The sequence below is a fragment of the Pollicipes pollicipes genome, unplaced genomic scaffold, assembly GCF_011947565.3.
Source record: "Pollicipes pollicipes isolate AB1234 unplaced genomic scaffold, Ppol_2.1 Scaffold_6686;HRSCAF=7923_pilon_pilon_pilon, whole genome shotgun sequence".
Lineage (NCBI taxonomy): Eukaryota > Metazoa > Arthropoda > Thecostraca > Pollicipedomorpha > Pollicipedidae > Pollicipes > Pollicipes pollicipes.
The window spans coordinates 46,712,057-46,722,209 of NW_023596921.1; the positions used below are offsets into that span (position 1 = coordinate 46,712,057).

The following is a 10,153-nucleotide window of genomic DNA, read 5'->3' on the forward strand; positions in this document are numbered from 1 at the left end:
TGAAACATTGCGCTGGCCGGCCGTCGAACACGTGTGGAATGCCGTTTGGGCCACGACCGGACGGCCAAGATAAACCGGGCTGATCTGTCGCACGGACGGGTTGTGTACGAGCCCGGACGGGGAGTTTCGGATTGCCGGCGCCGGTCATCACGTGTCCCGGTTGGCACCGGATCCGGCCGGCGTAACGGCGTCCGCTTCCTGCCGTTTCCGTGTCATGCTCGGACATTGCTATAGTTCGAAGTGTTTCCGGGCCCGGATTGCCGGCCGGCTGGCCCACGTCTGAATCAGGTCCGGACTGGGCCGTACTACCCGCTCTGCACGTCGTGGCGTGGCGTCCCGCTGGACGTGTTCGCTTGCTGCCCCGGCTGGATATGGTGGCCTCCCCCCCCCCCCCCCCTCTGCTGAACAGCAGAGTCAGCGGCAGCCACGTCGTTGTGTGCTGGCTGTGGATATGGCTTCATACCATGCAAGCCAACTGACCTCAGCCATGGCGTACAGCTGGACAGCACGGTGTCCAGCCATGGCGAACAGCTGGACAATAGGATGTCCAGCTATGACATGCAACTGGACAATACGATATCCAGCCGAGACATGCAGCTGGACAATACATGTCCAGCCATGGCGTGCAGCCAGGCAACACGGTGTCCAGGAGGTCGTCGACGGCCAAGTAAGGTAGCTCAGTGCACTGACCGCATCAGAGCTGCAGACAGAGCTGTGATCCTCAGGACATCCGTTGTTTTGACAACTGCGGCTTGCAGCTGTGATGCTCGTGCTGCTATAATGCTGGCTGGCATGGCCTGGATCATGATCTTTCTTCTGGAACCAAGTACGCAGTATGAGCTGAACTGAGCGAATTATGTGACGATTTGAAAGCGTTCGTAGTGTGTCGCCGTGGTGAAGCTATTGTCGGTCGGATGCGACGGACACGTGGCGTGCCCCTCCGCGGCGTCTGATCAGTTCCGTCGCTTTACAGCGAACACAGTGAATCGTTTTACAGTGAACACAGCCAGCTATTATTGGCATCACATCCCAATAACATGAGCCTGTCGCCCCAGCTCGATCAGCACGCAATGTCCCTATACCATCAGGGGGCACGGCTACAGTGGGCTCTGTCGATCACCTGATCATGAGGAAGCGTATACGGCTCTTAGCGGATGCGGCCGTAGTGCCGCCGATGAAGCTGGCTCAACAGCGCACTCAGGCAGCCCTTGTGGCATGGACATGCTTACAAGTCGTCCCGAAAACGCCAAAAGCCGTGCACGCGACGGCATTAACGAGCTCGTCTGGCCATTCACTGCCGGCCCTGTCATACCACAGCGCCAGCTCCAAAGGAAGGCAGCCACCAACTAACCAAACCTCTTCTACACCAGCAGTCACTCCACAGCGACAGCTGGAAGGCTTCGCACACCAGTTCTTCGTGTGAATGGGCGGCCGACGACTTTTAGCCGCACGTGACAATGTTCGCATCAGGTTTTATCAATTGCCAGCCTTGTCTGTCGTGCTATAGGATGCTCATGTTGAACCGGACTTCCTCAAACGCCGGTTCTTACCGCACCAGACACGGTAAAAAGGCGAACATCACTTTTTACGCACGTAGAATGGAGCTTAAGCTGTTTCATAAGCTTGAAAACATGTTTCATTGTTTCACTGGTGACCTACGGAAATAAATGACAATAAATGCATTCGTGGGCTCCGGAGTGTGGGTCTCCGCGCGTCGTCGGGCTCCGGAGTGTGGGTCCCTACCTGATGCCGTGCGACGGCGTAACCTCGTCGGCACAGTCCGCCGCCAGACGGCGTTATTTTCGTGGCGGCCACTATTGATTGCAGCTGAAGGTCCGATAGACGGCAAACAGGCCGACCGTGCCGGGCCGGCCGGTGGCGAGCCTTCCGGAGACGCGGCCCGCTACCAGTTCTGCCAGGTTATGCGTCACGTATATTATGCCACGGTTGGGTCAGGCCACCCGTGTCGACCTGACCATGACTGCTCTCACCTCGTCCACCGCGGGTGACTGAGGCGTGCGGTACGTTCGTCTCAGGGGACAGAGGACCGGGTGTCGGACCAGGAACGAGCTGCGGTTTGGCGCGCTATTTTCGCCCTCGATTTGCGGCAAGGTTTTGTTTTTGCCGAAAAGTCGAAACGCAAGAAATACACCCTTCGTCGGATCGCACCGGAACGTGTCCATACGCAGGCGTTCTCCGCCGCAGCAGCAGACCGGTGGCCGGTGAGGTGGGCGTTGTCCTGCCCGTCTGACGTCACCGGCCCTGCCCATCTCGCGACCGGGCGCCGTAATCTCAGCCGGCTGGCGCGAGGCGGCCGCCCTTAAAGGGTCCACCGTCCACCTGGCGATAAATCGGACTGTCGCCGGCCGGCAGCGGCGTCGCCTTATAAGCCGCCGCCGCCGCCGGCTCGGCCCCACGCTCGGTGGTCCGATTCCCGGAATGACGCCCGGTGGGTCAGATCTGTCTCACCGTGCCGGCTCACGGGCCCCGCGCCCTCCCCCGGCGCCTCGTCAGACGGCTGCGCCGGCCTGAAGTACAGCTGGTAGAAGTCTGATGCACTGTCAGCCGAGCTCTCAGGAAAACCCAGTGTATACTAGAGGTCTGGGTCAAAGCCAGACGGCGTCTGGGACAGGCATGTCTCTGAATTCAGTCAACTGAGCCTGACCTCAAGCCCCGGTTCTACTGTCCTCAGTGTGTGTGTCGAGCTGATATCTCGTACATTGCTTGAATCCAGGTCAGAATTCAACCAGTTACATGACTCATGAGACTGGGTCTGACGCTAAGTGTTTGGATATCTCAGCCCTAGTTCTAACCTGAGTCCTTGAAAATCGTATCCCAAGTCCGATACCAAGAGCTCTGGGTTTTCGTCCAACGATTGCATAGGATAAAGATCAAATACACATACATCTGGCTGTACGTGGCTCGGTTCGAATATCGCCTAGACATCTATTGACGCCTCACCAATTCAGTATTAGCATAGCTCTTTAAATGTAGGCGCATGTTCATGAGCTTTACCAGGGTCAAGGGGTTTATCCATGATCTTGCGTGGCACAGTCCAAACTAAGTTAACGTAACCAAACCCAGCTTGAAGTCAGGCGAAACCGACGGAGACGGGCCTGCCTCCATCCCCCCCCCCCCCCCACCACACAAGTTGGATATTCAATTGCCCATATTTCCTTTGCCAAACTGAACTAGGCTTTTATTTGACAGTGTGTATTTGTTGTATGATGGGTGACCACGCTCAACCATAGCTAAAATGCGAATAAAAATAAAGGCCGGCTTCGAGTTCCAGGTTTCGAGAATCCTTGAGTCCGACTCTGGGTTCGAATCCTTGGGGGCTCAGTCTGTGTCGGTCACTGGTTTTCAGAAGGCCAGTCCGTGTACAAACCTACTTTATCTGTACAATGAATGGATTCAACTGAAGGCAAATCTCAAAAGACCACAGGTCCGTGCCATGGTCCGGATCCGGCCTGCCCTAGACCCATGTCCGGTATGAAGCACAGTTATCTGGAGTCAGAGAAACAGTCAGTGTGTAAGGTAAATATGGAAACAGTCAATGGAAGTCCAAAACACATCCGGCTGAGGTCCGTGGGGAGCAATCTGTAGAAGCCTGAAACATAGGTCGCACGAGACTGGGAATAATCGCTGCAGGCAGGGGCCGATACAAGAAAGGGATGGGACTGAATAGGGTGATTCTTAAAGGCCGAAAGCATGTGAAATTAATTATAACTTACATGAATGTTTTCAAAATGTCTCATTTACCATCGATCTAAATTTCCGTATTGCTACCGTTTCTTCTTCCATCCTCCTGTGAATGTAAAACACAATGGCCTCGCTGACGCCTGCCCTACCAAAACTTACTTGCGCGGTTTTGAAAAGGCTGCACCATCCGATAGAGGGGGGCGTGACAGACATACACATCCTTCCATACTATTTGCATTCGCCGCAGCTTAACGGTAGAAGACCCCGTCACCGTACCGGAATCTGAACGTAAAAGCCTATATTTGGTTTCGCTCAGTCCATGTATATCGAAGATATGGCGAGCGCTAATGTGGATATGTGCACGTACACAGCCCACACAGTTCCGTCTCATGTTTTGTCTGCGTGTATTTCTAACCAGGCAAGAGCGCGCATGTGGTCGGCTATCATGTCTTCCGTCGACATGGGGCTTTCCGCGAACGCAACTTGCCTCGGGTATTTTAAGCTTGCCGCAACTCGCCGAGTGCTGCTTTAAAGCGCACAGGAAACGGCCTGTTGCATCACAGCCGTCGCTTTGGCCGGTGCGCCGGCGCCGCGCCGGGGCAGATGAGCCCGCGTCCTCCATGACGTCACCGTTCCCGGCCTCCGGCGGCGCGCGCCGGCCGGGTCCGCCCGAGCGACCCCGTACACCAGCTCCGCTCCGTGTTGGCTGCCTTGGCTCAGCCCTGCAGGTCGCCCGGGCCGGACTCGGGGCGAGCCGGCGCACGGCGGGCTTGTTTGTGGGCCGCCGCGTTGCGGCGCTGGTAACTCACCGGCTCGATGTGTTTGCCGGCGCCGACCCTGGCTGGCCCGGGACGCCTCCCCGCCGGCCCAGGTCACAGATAAGCGGCGCCGCCGCGCGGCGGGCCGACGCGGCGCTCGGTGTGCACTGAGCTCCGGCTTCTCGCAAACACCCGGGGCCGCGCGGCGCTGGCAGCAGAGGTGCAGGTGGCTTCAGCAATGGCGACAGCTACCGTAGCAAAGCGTTCACCAGCTATAGTCTGTCGATGTCGGACCGGCCCTGATCACAGAGTCATGACTCTGCCGCTCGTGTTGTTGTTGCTGAGTACCTCCGCCCCCACCGCGGCTTCTGTGGCTCTCACTGATCGTGATGCCTGATATTGATTGATTGACTGCTGATGCGTTATGATCCCTGCAATCACGCACTTCCCTCCCTCGACATTGATCAGTGCAATAGCCATCGATCAAGGCAATGGCCCAGAACTACTGTAGACCGTTTCTGGCTAGACGGAAGTCGCAGTTCTCTGAGAAGCGATGACGAACTGATGAACATCAGTAAGAGTGGAAGCTTCCAGCGATCAGCGCTCACCCCGAGGAGCCGCCCGAGCCCGCGTGCTGAGCTCGCCTCTGCGGCCAGCCGTGCACGGCGGCGCGGCGGCCGCGGCAGTCGCTGGGGCCGCGCCGTCCGACCGGGAGCCGCGCAGCCGCCGCCGGCCTCGCTGGGAGCTGCGGCTGGACGGCGCCGGACCGAACGGCCAGGGCCGCAGCGCCGAGCTCCGCAGGCCGCTCGGGTCCCAGCGGGGCGCTGCAGGAGCGGCAGCGGGAGCGCGCCTGGCCCGGCCGCCGTGGGCGCGCGTGGCGCCGAGGTCGGGCGTCCGCCGGCCGGTCGGTCAGCTCCCTCTAACCGCGCTGCTGACGCCGCTGCTGGGCCGCTCGCGTGGCCGCGTCTGTGGTGCTGAAGGCTCGTGCCAGTGCGCTGATTACGGCGGGTGAACAGAGTCAGTGATAACGTGCGGCGGATGGACAGTATCGATCACAGCGTACGGCGGGTGGACAGTGTCAGTGACAGCGTACGGTGGATAGACAGAGTCAGTCGCAGCGTATGACGGGTGGACAGCGTTCGTAACAGCGCCAGCTCGGCAGTCGGCTTTTCCGTCTGGAACGGTGAGAGAAGTCAAGTGGCATGGGCCAACGGGAACGGTGACAGGGGCCAGGATTCGGGGCCGGCGGGAACGGTGACAGGGGGTAGCATTTGGGGCCGGCGGGAACGTGAGCAGGACGCAAGCAGGTCTCATACAGACAGGTCTTCTCGGAATCAAAAGAGCTTCCGGGGCGCGATGTTGACACCGCATCGCTGCGTTGTACTGCTCCGTTAGGTGACTAAAACAAGTCCGTATCTCTTGCTCTGGGTCATTACGAACTAAGGAGGGACATCGGGCGGGCTGGCTCGCACAGAAGGTCTCAACAGCCAAACACGCCCAACAACTGACAAGATTCAGGAGACCGGTGCACGCGCCACCTAGACCGAGCCGTGACAGTCATCCGGCTGTCTAAGCCTCTCGGGGCATGCGTAGTGCGGGGCTCGATGGTGGCGCCCCCCTCCCCCCCCCATCCCCTCTCGCCGTACGGATGGCATCTGCCGATCGCCTCGTGGATGACTCAGCCGCTCCAACCCGTCCCGTTCGCGCGGTGCCGACAGACGTAAACACTCGATTGCCAGCCGCAGCGGGCAATCGCCTTATGAGGACGGCGACGCCGCGCGCTGCACATCATGCAAAATAACAAGCCGCCCGCTTGCGTTATCGCCGGAGGTCGGGCGCGATGCTCACATAATTTCGTATGTCTGTCACTGGGAAGCCATGAAAATGACGGACTTGATGTTGCACGCAGTTCAAAGAGCGGCCGAATGTGCGCCGTTATCCGTGCATGGCCATGTCAAGGATACTTTATCATCGAATCAGCATGCAGCGCAGCACACGGCGAGAAAGACTGCGTAAAAGCTTCTAAAATCAGTCTACTGAGTTAAACCGACCAAACAACGACATGATGAACTCTGGGCCCGTGAAGCACAAGAAGTGAAATGCACCCGGTAAGGAGACATCGCCTAATATCATTTTGACATCCCATCGCACGCTGTCATATTTGCGAGCAGTGCATACCAGTTTCACGTCCTCAGTGAACCTGCGTGGACTGCTGGTTTCAGTGCACACAAAGTTTGAGCATCTCGCACCGAGCACACCAGAAAACGTGGAGTATATTCAGTTCAGCTCAAAACACAGTCCATCGCTACCTGTATTCAAGATCGACGCTGTCAGCCGTCGGCGCTCTATCCACGCCACGTCTGCCGCACTGACAGGCCCAACCATCCACAAGCTGTCCCGAAAGCATTTCCCGTCCGGCCCGCTAGATGGATGGATATTCGATGTAGCCAGAGACACTGACTGAGGGCTTTGTTTTGTATCGTCTCGGGGTAGTGGCCGTGAGCTTATCGCCCGTGACAATCGGCGAGGGTAGGCAAGAGAGGTCGTCACGTCAGTGCCTCACCATCGCGCCGCGGGTCCTTTCGCGGTTCGACCCTGACCGCCCCCCCCCCGCCCCACAGCCGCCACCCAGGGGGCACAATGGAGGCCTGAGTGGGCGCACGTGTGGCGACGGACCGACACCAGTGAGTGTACGTGTGTTCGCTGCCCAGCACGTTTTAATGCGCCCCTCAGTTGCCAGCGAGAGCCTGCGCCATGACTGTTCCTCTGCAGCCTGCTCCGGCCACCGCTGCGGATAAGGCGGACTTCTGACCACGCGGACAGATTTCGTCTCCAGCGGCAGGCTCGGGCGGAGCCCGGCCTCGTGGCCCCGTCGCCGGTCCACTGGCCGGCCGGGCCCGTGCAGCGGACCTGGCCGGCAACACTTCGCTTCTCGTGGCATCTCTGGGTCACCAGCATTCAACACCCCCGCCACGAAGCGCCGCTGCTGGTTAGGGTTAGAGACCGGCTACTGTTTCGCACGCGTTGCAGCAAGGCGCCACTCTCGTGTCAGTGCGCGGCACCTGACGCTAACTGGCAATGAGAGTCGGGGGCGGGGGGGGGGGGGGGGGGCTGTTTCGGTGACGGTCGACGGTGTAGCTGTAGCGGCCGGTGCGCTGGACCGGCAGCCCGTCAGTCGCTCACATCGAGCCGCGCCGCGTGTCTGGAGCTGTCGCCGGAAGTGCCAACGAGGCGGGGGAGCGTTTCGAGTCGACACGCTGAGTGACGATGGAACGGCTTGGCCGACTGAGTCGTGGGACCCTGTGGGAGGCGGTCGGAGGCCAGTTGGGAGTGGTCGTCTCTCGCAAGAGACGGACGGAGACCGGCCGAAGCGGGTTTTCTTCTGCGAGAGACAGAGGGAGACCGGCCGTGAGCTGGGTCTGTCTTGCAAGGGACGGGCGGAAGCCGGCTGGGACTGTCCTCTCTCGCGGAGGCCGGCCGGGAGCAAGGTCTCCTCTGCGAGATATGTACAGATACCGGCCGGGAGCGGGACCTCTCCTGCGGAAGACGGATGGGGACGGGCCAGGAGTGGGGTCTCCTCTGCGAGAGACGGGCGGAGACCGACCGGGAGCAGGCCTCTCTTGCGGGAGTGGGGTCTCACCCGAGAAGACGCCACCTGCTGGACGGCTGGCTGGTCGGTGTCGACGCGTGGCAAGGCCGGCCTCGAGAGAGGATTCCACGGGCTCAGGGCGAGCGACGCGGTTGCTTTGCTCTTCCACCTGTCGTGCTCGCGCCTTCTCGTGGTCGTTATGAACCCTTGGCATCCGCAGTTGGGAACGCGACGCTCCCTATTAGCGCACGGGTCGCAAGGGCGACAAGCGGTTGTGGTGCCGTCGAGCTGTGCTGGGTCACTGACGGAGGAGGATTTATTCTGGGGATAAGGGAAGGGGTTACTGGGCCGTAATCAGGCCTGCTGCATAGTTGTGGCGGCTGGTGAGAGCCACTCTCTTCGCCCAGTGCTGCAGGTGAGCAGGACAAGTTGGCGCTCCGAGCAGAGCGGTCGGCGACATGGAAGGCCGGAACCACAGCTGCCCGCGGTGCCGACCGACCGCGAACAGCTGGTTCAGCTAACCGCGGTACCCCGGCCGCCACTCGCCCCGGCCGCTGCTGACACAAAGCCGGGCTGTGCCGGGCGCAAGGAGATTACGAACGCTGAGTCCCGGAGACCACGCCGGTCAGGGACTTGATCACAGTGGACCGAGCGGGATGGGTGGATGGCAATGGTTTCACACAGCATGTCCGCCTTCGTTCTGTGCGCCCCGGTAAATTGGTGTGAGATGCATGCCCGAGGTGTGCGTGATGGCTCCGTAGCTCTTCCTGCGTTGTTCCGTTCTCGGTGAGACCTTTGACAGATCTGGTTTAGTCTGTAACGGAGACCCGGCTAGACTGTAATCGAAGCACTTCGTCAGTCGGCGATGAGTATGCGTCGGTTGGTCGCAGGAGGTACCACCTTATGGATGGGTGCGTTGGGCCCGTGTCGGGGTCGATTGGCACAACGCCGTTTGCAAAACGGGTATTGCTCCGTGTCGTGCAGGATTTGCCGTGGAACCCACAACTTGCAGCATTGCGTTCGTCGCTAATCCTGCGCTTGGTCCACTCACGCGTTGTCTTCCAGAGAAATGCCTGCTTTGCCGGCAATATTTCTGATCACAGCAACTGAAATTGACCAGATATACTTAGCGGTTATTGTCATAACTTTGGTCAGCTTGCAGTGATCATGATGAAATGCAATGTGGTTAAGTGGAGCCGTTGTGCTCTGCTGTCATTATGTGGTTCACCGCTGGCTTGCACGAGGATGTGCTTTCCGTCGCTTTGTAGCCGTTATGAGCCGTGGATTCCAGCGAGTCGTACTTAATGTTAGCAAGAAAGACCTTCAGTTTGGTTTTTCGGTATTATGAGTTCAAAGTTCTTACGCTGAATCATCAATCTTCAGTACACAGAGGTCTGATGCAGGTCGACAACCAGCTTTTAACTCTGGACCGTAAGCCCAGCTGGTCTTCACCACAAGGTCATCAGGGGTCGTAATCCCCAGCTGATGTCCAGCGCAAGGTCGTCAGGGACCGTCTATCCCAACTGATGTCCAGCGCAAGACCATCAGGGGTCGCGATCCCCATCTGATTTCCAGTCCAGGGCCGTCAGTGCCCGTCTGTCCCAGCTGGCCTCCAGGCCGAGGCCGTCAGAGGCCGGTGTAGTATCCAAGCTGGTTTCCAGTCCAGGGCCTCAGTGACCGTCTGTCCCAGCTGGTCTCAGTCCAGGGTCGTCAGTGGCCGTGTACCCCAGCTGGTCTCCAGGCCGAGGCCTTTGGTGGCCGTGTATCCAAGCTGGTTTGCAATCCAGGGCCGTTCGTGGCCGTCTGTCTCAGCTGGTCTCAGTCCAGGGTCGTCAATGCCCGTCTATCCTAGCTGGTTTCCAGGCCGGCGCCGACCGTCAGGGCGTCTGCGCTGTCGCGCTGGCGCTGGCCCGGCTGGCAGCCGAGCCCGACAATGCACCGAGCGGCCCCGCCAAATGGTGACCTCTGGCCGCCGGCCCGAGCTACATGAGAAACAGACCCGCTGCCGACGGCCCGGCCGAGGCGCCGGCGTCACAGAGCCTCCCGGCAGTGCCAGCTCGAGACCCGCTTCCGACGGCCCGGCCGAGGCGCCGGCGTCACAGAG

At 59.6% G+C, this 10,153-nt stretch overlaps 1 protein-coding gene across 4 annotated transcripts in view; it reads left to right on the forward strand.

Moving 5' to 3' along the window:
* LOC119107483 (cAMP-dependent protein kinase catalytic subunit 1) overlaps positions 1-10,153 on the forward strand; it is a 168,531-nt gene that overhangs the window by 82,907 nt on the left and 75,471 nt on the right. The window contains exon 1 of one of the 4 annotated variants that reach the window (XM_037230934.1): positions 5,456-5,643. The exons of the other annotated variants lie outside the window; for them this stretch is intronic. The gene's annotated coding sequence lies outside the window, so the exon portion shown is untranslated. Of the gene's footprint in view, positions 1-5,455; positions 5,644-10,153 lie in introns of those variants that run through there. 4 annotated transcript variants of the gene reach the window in all.